The sequence below is a fragment of the Priapulus caudatus genome, unplaced genomic scaffold, assembly GCF_000485595.1.
Source record: "Priapulus caudatus unplaced genomic scaffold, Priapulus_caudatus-5.0.1 Scaffold209, whole genome shotgun sequence".
NCBI classification, from domain to species: domain Eukaryota; kingdom Metazoa; phylum Priapulida; class Priapulimorpha; order Priapulimorphida; family Priapulidae; genus Priapulus; species Priapulus caudatus.
This window is the reverse complement of record NW_014577270.1, coordinates 94,895-105,569: the sequence shown is the minus strand read 5'-3', so window position 1 is coordinate 105,569 and position 10,675 is coordinate 94,895. Positions and strand designations below refer to the sequence as shown.

The 10,675-nt window shown below is 44.0% G+C and overlaps 1 long non-coding RNA gene across 1 annotated transcript in view; it reads right to left on the bottom strand.

The window, feature by feature from the left end:
- The window catches only part of LOC106807346, an 11,889-nt gene extending 8,929 nt beyond the window's left edge, over positions 1-2,960 (bottom strand). Inside the window, exon 1 of the long non-coding RNA XR_001393657.1 lies at positions 2,680-2,960. This is a non-coding gene — a long non-coding RNA (uncharacterized LOC106807346). The remainder of the gene's footprint in view (positions 1-2,679) is intronic.
- Between the last annotated feature and the right edge of the window lie 7,715 nt (positions 2,961-10,675).

Below are 10,675 nucleotides of genomic sequence, written 5' to 3'. Positions count from 1 at the left end.
TTTTGTGTGTGTGTGTGTTGTGTGTGTGTGTGTGTGTGTGTGTGTGTGTGTGTGTGTTTGTGTGTGTGTGTGCGTGTGTGTGCGGGAGTAACGTATGCCAAGGGAAGCAGGTTATTTTCATTGTGTGAATTAATGAAAATCGTTATGGAAAGAGTAGGCGGTAAACCACTATCTAGTCAATAATATGACTACAACTAACAGTTTGTTTATTTGTTTATTTATTATTATTGTTATTTTGTCGTCGTAATAGTGTATGTTTTGCCTGGTAGAGCGTGCGGCAGTAACTGCAGAGCAAATTGCCTAATGCTACGGAATGTATATATACGCATTAATATAACAGTGTTGTACAACTGTAGAGTCCGTCATATACAATACCCGTCAGTGGATGGCTTAGTAGTTTGTGACGGGTTTTCAAAAAAGCTATGAAGTTCTGGAATGTGTAATGTCTACATTACGGATACAATAATGTCTACAGGCGCGAATAGAGATTGCTGATGGTTGCAGGTTTGTGCTTTAGGGGGCATCTGGAGAATGTTTGAATGGGGAGGAGTAGACGCAAACGTCGTAGGGTGTGGCCGCCCGGGTGGGCTGGCTGTCGAATGTAACTTGCATGCGGTTAAGAACCTCAGTAATCGTACGTTACCTGACTGGGCGAGTGCGACCCGGCACTTTGCGGCGCAGGTAAATCAGTAAGCGGGGCGTTGAAAGCAAAGTAAACGCGGATTTCATTATAGTATATAGCTTGCGGAAAGGCTCGGTACGCTCAACGCATAGCAACGATGACTAGCGATTTAAAGGTGGCCGAGGTGTAAACGTACGAGCAGCGAATGAAGCCTGAACATATATTATGAGCTTGCTGCATGGCTATGCCGACGCTGATTCATCGAGCCATACGTGATGCGGGATTGTCGCCCAAAGCTGTTGAGGTGTGAATTTTAAAGTGGTCGGTTACGCACGCAGTGGTGATCCACTTTACGTTGTAATTCAATACTACGCCTATAAGCTCTAGCTCTACGAGTGCTTATCATGGGCTGAGAGATCAAACGCGGGCTTATAGTTCGTATAGTTATAAAGGTCGTTGCTATTAAGATTATTTGGTCAGAGAGGCTGCGTTTATCACAACTACGATAGCGCGTAACCGTTTGGATGCACCCTTCATTGTCGTGTCTGAATAACGGATGCATAGTTTCTCTTACAAACTAGCAAAGGGTACTCTTCCTCTACAATTACGGTATGATCATACTGATTAGGTGAGGGTATGGTAATTGCTTTACTTCTAATTAAATGTACGACGAGATACTCAGAGATTGTTGGAATACACTTGATTGAGTGACTGCTGTATCATAACGCACGTATTACCTCGAAAGGAATTTGTCGACGAAAGTATACGAAAGCGTATAAAGTGTATTGTGTAGATCACACAATACACTTTATACGCTTTCGTATACTTTCGTCGACAAATTCCTTTCTCCACACTCACAGGCACTTAGAACGTCTCAATAAAAAAATCATGGTAAATAAACACAAAATGTATTTACTACCTTAAATTTACTACCTTATTTACTAAAAAAACGACTAAAGAACAAAAGGACGACTAAATCTATTAGTATCCTAACCTAGCGACCTAACATGGCATAATAAGAGTCACGTGTAGCAGTAGGTAATAGTGTAGGTGCTATATGCCCGCCCGTCGTGGAGCCAAACGAATGTGCATATATGCCACGAACTATCGCGAAATCTTTTCTTGAGCGTAGTTCCACTCAGGTTTGATATTACGAGCTGATCTCTCGCGGGCGACGCACTAGCCCGGATAATACGCGATCGTACGTGCCAGCTCGCATTCGACGACGCAGATGGCGTGTAATATGTGAGAGCAAGCGTAACACAATACCTCGTTCGTAACAATACCAGATTTAACTCATCAACCGCGATGTCAAACTGTGTTGTCATCTAGAAGACGCGACTGTAATGTCTGTCGCTATAACGTAAACGCGCGTCGTAAGCAACTCTGTCTATCATTATAAAATAACAACGTAAACAACCGTGTAAACAACTGTGTTCTAATCAGAAGTGTCATAACACATTATCTATTATATATATATATATATATATATATATATATATATATATATATATATATATATATATATATAAGGTCTACATTATTACACTCCAATTCTAACGACATACGCAACTGTTAGTGATATGCGAAGACGGCGGAAGTTTACGGTGGCGGCTGCTTGTTATCACTTCATTGTAACAGTGCTGTTACACTATGTGGTCGATCACATCGCTTGCACATACATTAGACACGAGGCGCTTCATTTACTCACGCCTTTCCGCGTATTATCAATCCGTACAGCTTCTGTTCGCTTTCGCCACGTCTCAACAATAAGTTGAGTCACACAGATTCCCGGGTTAGAGCAGCGAGCATGTTTGGTAACACATCGGTGATATCTGATCACCGTGTAATATCGAAATAAGATACACAATCGACACTTGATTTCAGTCGATTTAAGTCATTTGCTCATTCGCAATACTCAGCCGATACTCAATAGCAATACACTCACTTCATCACTAATTCTAAATATTCAATCCAAATCTCTTTCCAATCGATTCAATTCATATTCGCGATCGAGCAAACGCATCAATCAACATTGAAGAATCAAACATAATTACCTTCTTCCCGATGCAGCTCGCTGCGGCAAATTGTGATATCCAAGCACTTGTTTCTTATTGTTAGTAGAAGCTGAGATGTTTTCTAACGCGACTCGACAAGTTCAGCTATATCGCACCGCGGTCCAACGTATCCATCGTCCACGTAAAATTACAGTCGCTACGATGCAAAACTTTAAGTCCTGTGGTAACAGCAACAGCGGGTACCAACGCGAACGATCGCCGTATCTCCTTGTCTGTCTACGCGCGCCGTGTGACGTCACGTCGTCATTCTTGCATCGCTCTCATTCTCGTACTTTAGTGCGACGACGCCGAGATCTTATAGATGCAAATCAAGCGGCGGCGGCGGCGGCGGCGGCGGCGGAGGCGTCACTGGATCACGTGACGTCAGCAAGCAAGGCAGACGAAGTGAGCATGCAGCGTGTAGCCGGCCGTGGATAGCTGAGGAGCGAAGAACCGCACGCACGCACGGATATACACGCCTGCACACACGCACACACGCACGCACGCACGCACACGTGCACGCACAAACACGTGCGCACAGACGCAAACAAGTACACAAGCACGCGCACAAGTTCACGCGCACGAGTACACAGACGCGTACGAACACATACACGCGTACGCACGCACGCCCGAATGCATACACGAACATACGGTCGCAAAAACAGAAACAAACAAACACGCACGCACCAACACGGGCGCGCACCCAACCACACCCACACAAACACACACACACACACACACACACACACACACACACACACACACACGCGCGCGCGCGCGCGCGCGCACAACGCACGCACGCACGCACGCACACGGAGGCTGCGCACACGCGGGTACCCATCTAGCAACACCGGTATACCCAGCCAGGAGCCACAGGAACCCATCTAGTACCACGCACCTAGCAGGTATCTGGTAGGCCAGGCAGCCAGCCAACAACGATCAGTACGTCGCTAGCAGCAATTCTGCTTACACGATAAACACACTCTCACACTCTCAAACCAACATGTTCTGCTTGCATCTAGGACAACTACGACATACGCATATACGCTCTCCTATGACACTATTTGTCCTTCCTATGACAAATATTGGCGAGTCAACTTCGTTCCGCTTTACAGCTGAAATTCACTGCTTGCGTTCATAATAGCGCTCCTAAACTCCTATGATGCGCACAGCACATACAAGAATATTTGTCATAGGAAGAATCTTCTTATGACAAATAGTGTCATAGGAGAGCGTATATGCGTATGTCGTATTTGTCATAGATGCGAGCAGAACAGGCTGCTCGAACACACTCTCGCGCACGTGTTTATTGACAGGTAACGTAACACGGGCGCGCGCTCCTTCTTGCGCGGCGAAATAAAACGAAAATGAAAAAGCGCAAAAGTCGCGCAGTGCGAACGCGAAGGTGAGCGGTGCTGGTGGTCGCGACGTCAGGTTTCTATACTTCAATCGCATCCGAGATCTGAGCTCCAACGATGCCGTTAGATGGGCTCCCACTCGTCACCGCGACCGAGGCATGCACCGAGAGGGTCGACGCCCGACGGCTTGTTGGGTCAGTCTATAAAGGAGAGGCTGGTAGTCATGCTATGCGGATTGTTGATGATTACGTCATCGCGTTGTACTTGAGCAAAAAGATCGTGCCCGAGTAAATAAACACACCGCGCTGCATTGTGCGTTCTGCGAGGAACGCATTGCCAATTGACGTTTTTCATCTATCAGCGTTGCTTCTATCAGATTTGTTTCTCGCTGAAAAACACTGTCTTCTGTGCATGTATTTGTATTTGAATTACATGCAATAAAGAATTAATAAGCGGCTCTTTGTTACCGCTTTCGCAGCTTCATGAAAAAGCCTGCATGTATGTATGTATGCAGTGTTCACTTTTAATTCCAGCGTTTACGCGCACGCTGGAAAAAAATTCAACGATTTAGTTCAGATATAATAGTACATCATAGCATAGCGGTGACGATAGACACGTGTTGTGGATTTCAACCGCAGTGCGGGAAATCAAGGTGACGGTGTAAACGGTCATGAAAAAGCCTGCAGGTATGTATGTATGTATGCAGTGTTCACTTTTAATTCCACGTTTACGCGCACGCCTGGAAAAAAATTCAAGACGATTTAGTTCAGATATAATAGTACATCATAGCATAGCGGTGACGAAATACACGTGTTGCTGGTCATCAAACCGCCAGTGCGGGAGATCAAAGGTTGGACGTGTAAACGGTCATGAAAAAGCCTGCATGTAATGTATGTATGTATGTATGTATGTATGTATGTATGTATTGTATGTATGCAGTGTTAAAGCGCATGCCAATTAATCATACTACCTATGACAAAAATAAAACTCTAGTTCCTCCCATTTCACTGCGCGGTTGTCTTATTAAAAGGTTATTTTGGAAAATACTCCAAGTTGTTAAATTCTCCGATGTTTGTTGACAGTTATCCCCAATTCACCAAGCAACCGTGCAGCGGTGCGGCGGTCGCGGTACGGCGCGCACCAAAGACTAAAATACATGTAGACGTCTCACGTCACCACTTCGCAAGCTTTTGTTTGGCAAACAGTCGGCGTTTGCGCCAAGAATGACCAGTTTTCATCACCCTGCTTCCGTTGTGGTTTTAAGGCAACGCGGCTAGTGAATATGGGACGGAACTAGAGGTATTTATTTTGTCATAAGTAGTGTGATTATGCATGACACGAAGTATTTGCTAGTCTAGTACTGGAGAAATTAGCGTTTGGATGCGCATTGTGAGCCTTTAACTTTTAATTCGAGCGTTCACGCGCACGCTGGAAAAAAATTAATATATAAGATACTACAGATATAATAGTACATCGCGTATGCGCGTATAATTTGTATACGCGTATAGTATAGATTTAGTGGCTGTATAGCGTTGACGATAGACACGTGTTGTGGATTTCAACCGCAGTGCGAGAGATCAAGGTGACGGTGTAAGGCGATTATTCTACCACATGGCGTCACCGTTGAGGTTCCTGCTAAGCTAAGTCATCACACACCACGCCATGCATGCTGTAGAACCTGCCCTGACTGACGTCCCGCGTCTGGACGTACCATCGTACGTTGAACATATCGCGATTAAATTTCAGATCAAACTGATATAAATCGTCGAAATATCTTCTCGTGAAATATTCTCGTATATGTTTTCTGGTGTGGGCTAGCAATATCGTTGGCGGGTAATGGCGTGGATACGGCAGGTAGTATACACGCAGCTCGCGTGAGTGAAGTATATATCTATAGTAAGTGAACTCTATAGATAATGAATGATACAGTGGAACCACTCGGCTATCTCGGTGAGATGAAATGCACTTGAGAGCGGAAAGAAACGAGTTTACTTAGACGCTAGTAGGCTGTCCTACGTGCGTTACCGACAACCACTCGCGGTCTACTCACTGCTGTTTTACTTTAGCTGATCGAGAGATTATTAGCCAACGCCTACACGAATCGGATTAGAAAAACTGAAGGTTTACGCGGGAGCGAGCTGTTAGTATCGCACGTCTTACTAGATAACAACGACAAGTAGAAACACGGCAAAAAACAGCGACGTCTATTTGAAACGCATGCACAATGCAAATATACAAGAATCTACGCGGCAGACAGGCGAAAGGTCTGGGCCGATTATCATTCCCCTGTAACGTGTAGACAGGTGTAAGAAAGCTCGAAGAAAGAACATATAATAAAACATGCAATACCCTCCGGAGAGTGCGCGCAGATTTGCATCGAAGCGTATCCGATAAAGTTCAGTTCACATTTACGTTTCCAACCAACAAGGTCACGAACAAGTATAAAAGCAAATAGTAATGACACCGCGTGAGATGAATGCTTATAAAGTGAGAAGCAAGCGCGCTTTTCAAACGACACCGAGTTACTGAATACCAACTTTCAGCCATAAAACGATGACATTTGTTACCGATTTAATATAACATCGTTCGACTAGTCGTCATGCATTGGGAAATGACTTCGTTATGTCACTTTGTGAATTTGGCGATGATTTATTTCCCACTATACAAATCAGCTAACACGGATGCTTAGCTCCGGTCAGAAGGCGTGAACCGTACACGGACCAAACGGCTTAGCCAGAAACGGTTCGTTTTTTATTTACATTCTAATATACATCGCAGTCGCGATAATGTAAAGTTGTTGTTATTTTTTACACACTATTTACATATATTTTATTTTATTTTTTACGCACACACAAACACAAACACACACACACACACACACACACACACACGCACGCACGCACGCACGCACGCACGCACGCACGCACACACACACACACACAACAACAACAACAACAACAACAACAACAACAACAACAACAACAACAACAACAACAACAACGATGCAGAAGGCTAATTTTATCCCAAATAAAAATGTGATACACTGGCCTCTAATTAGAAAGCATTGTGTGTGTGTGTGTGTGTGTGTGTGTGTGTGTGTGTGTGTGTGTGTGTGTGTGTGTTGTGTGTGTGTGTGTGTGTGTGTGTGTGTGTGTGTGTGTGTGTGTGTGTGTGTGTGTGTGTGTGTGTGTGTGGATGTGTGTGTTCTTTCGTCATTCGTGTTCATGGCAACGCGCGAATTGTTTGCATCATTCCTTTAAGAATCTTCATTAAAGTCTGCCTGATGATCGCGTAAGCGTGAAACTCGGAGTAACAGCTAAAAGTAATGCCTTGTCTTTAATTTATCTACAGACTACAATTTATATATATCCCCCACAAACACACAACTTCGTGTATTACAAAAAACACAACGTATAGGTGTTTTGGCGATGTAGCGGTCGTGTCATACCGCACCTCAGGCGACCACCGCGCTCTTTTTCCGCCCGACTACTGAAACCGATAGTGATATACATGACTACTTCGCGGCCTGTCAAGGGGTTAAGCCAACACAACCGTCTTAAGGTGTATTTATTTAGCAAGGCCAATTAGTTTGTTTTCACTGCGAGAGCGGCGGCCGGGTGCGGGCCCACGTCGACGACGACGGAGACCACATATGTTAGGCCTGTTCCAGAGAGAGCCGACAGCGCGGCTATAGGGCGGATATATAACACCTCTAACACTCCATGCTCATCCTGCGCGGGCCAATTGCTGCCAGTAATGCGCTTATGCGGTCGGCTTGCAGCATATGCAGCGCTAAGATTAGTCGTTGAGATCAGATACCCATCTGCACGTCAGGGTGTGTGTGTGTGCGAGCGTGCGTGCGTGCGTGCGTGCGTGCGCGCGTGTGTATCTGTGCGTGCGTGCGTGCGCGCGCGCGTGTGTGTGTGTGTGCGCGCGCACGTGTGTGTGCATGTGTGTGTATGTGCGTACGTGCGCGTGCGTACGCATGCGTGGTAGTCCGCGCGTGTGCGTGCGTGCACATGTGTGCGTGCAGGCGTTCGTGCTTGCGTGTATGCAGTCGGAGATCTGTCTGCACGGGTGTATAATGCGGAGGCGTGTATAGCGGATTCGGCAGAAGATCCATCAATGAACGACTGATATTTCACAGCCGAATAGGGGTTGCATGCAGATATGATCGTTGCGTGACGCGAATACACCGGTAGGGGGGGGGGCGCATGGGGTCAGCGTACCAAATCATACAGGGCGTCGACGGCAGCAGAATGCCCAGGCCACTCATGACGGCATTCAGACAAAAGTCAAGGTCCAAACTGTTTCGTTATGTGGTCAGAATGCGTTATCATTTGATATCGAACAAGGAGTTGCCGACAAGAGACGCAATGTTACAAAAAGAAGAAGCGTAAACTATAAGGTATAAAGATCCACGATGTATATATACTCTACAATCATTACCTTGTACTTTAACTTTAACCCCGAGGCTATTTGATCCGTAGTTAATAGTAAGAACGTTTTCGTACAAGGCCAAAGGCTCAATAAACTCCTCTAACTCTTATTGAATGGTGATCTTAAATAGTAATGTCTACATGAATTTGTGATCGACTGGTATTGTAAGTTGCGCGCAGTGTAAAAACCTTCACTGTGAAACTTTTCTGTAAGTTAGTGCGATTTAGTTAGAGCTAACACAAGCGTTGTATGCATAACACGCGCCTTGCCGAATATGACAACTCAGTCGCGGAAAAATATCGTTGAATTAATTACACAAAACCATGTCGGTCGAGCAGCAGACGTGAATATAATCAAGAGTAGATAATAACACAAATAATGTGTTATTATCTACTCTTGATATAATGTCACTCCCCATAATATCTGTGTTACTCTCAATAATACCTTAATCATCATTTCAGCATACACTAGATGGCGCTGTTCCCCTGCCGGTGACAGCCGCAGCCGATTTGTAACTCAGTTTCCCAACTAAAGCTGAAGCGGCGCTAAATTATTGGGTAGTTTGAGAGTTCTTTACTGATCTAAGTGACAATTTCTCTAGCAATTCTTACGGAATAAGTATCACATAGCGTGCAAAGTCGGTAAATTAATCTACAAGCTAGTATCATAAACGTATGTATTCTGGCTTCAATATAACATGATGTATATATAAACCAACGTATTTTTATGCGTACATTCATACTAGTATAAAAACACTAAGCCTCCCAATCACGCGCGCATCCATTTTCATCCATACTATTCATCGATAGCAGTATATTGTAATTTTGTATATAATAACAATTTAATTTTATATTTAACTAATGAAATTCACGTTTTAATTTAATTTCTATGTTTAAAGTTGAATACTAAACCTAATAAAAAGATGTCATCTCTAGACGGATCGTATATACAGGTGGTAGACGCAGTGGTTACTGATATCACAGGTCCGGATCTTAAACCATTGCACATATTTTCTATGCGTTACATTCCATTGCAAGAATGTTTTAGATAGCCAAGCGTAAGAAGGGCGTGTAATAGATAACGAAAAATGTCAACAAACACGGCACGAGGCATTGGTATGCGATTCATGATTACGGTAAAGAGTTTCCAGACGTGTGCAAACATGACGGTGATGCCACTTGTCGTCTCTAGTTGATCGAATCAGAAGGAAAGAAGTGAGTAATCGTTATCAGGTAAACGTCGTAACGAAATCTGAAGAAAATTTCATTCATTGTAAAAGTCGCTATTCACTCGATATTCGCGTACGCACGTCGTGCTCCGGTTAGGCAGACGTTCTTAAGACACGAACCCATTTGTATGTAAAATGTTTGAGCGCACCCCTCCTTATAGCGAAAATCAACTTAGTGTAAATATCCGTGTCTGGTACGAGAGGTTTGATTACATCTTTACGAAATCTAGTCATAGAACCTTCACGATTCTTCGAAACGATGCGTGGAAACACGTGGCAACATATCAAATAACACGTGAAAATTTTCACGACGATCATGGATATCGATAGCATATATAAACCCATTTATAGTCTATGTGCTCTTCATATTATATAGCCAACATGCGACAGCGAAATTCGTAATTAAAGATGTAAAAGATACCTGTTGTGATTATAAGGCATGTTACTCGTGATAGTGCGGTATATTACATGTGCTCTTGAGCATATAAACGTAACCTTGATGGGGTAATAAAGCACATTCTTCGTGATAAAATAGCGTAATACAGGTGCTAAGTCACGCATGATAATGTATCGTGCGATGCGTAGATACATTGCGTGTTAATATGCCGCTCATGCACGCACTTTACACCTGTGACTGACGCAGCCGAACGCGTGCGATGCCATCTAATTGTAATCCTTATTGCTTTCACCACTTCGTTATCCGGCTTACGAATTTACCGACCTCAACATTTTTTTTTGGCAGCTGCATAACTAAGTATATTACTCTTGGTATCGGAGGAAAGAAATAGCATTAACATTCCTGCACGTTCCCGTATTAAACCTAGCGTGTAAACTTTATTTTGATAGCGACGCAACGTCGTAATAGTTTCAAATACCCTGTGAAGATGCATTGGCCGGCGACGGCGCATTTAATATGGATAAACGTTAATAATTCAAGTGGAAATATACTTTCAGTTATAATGTAATCTCT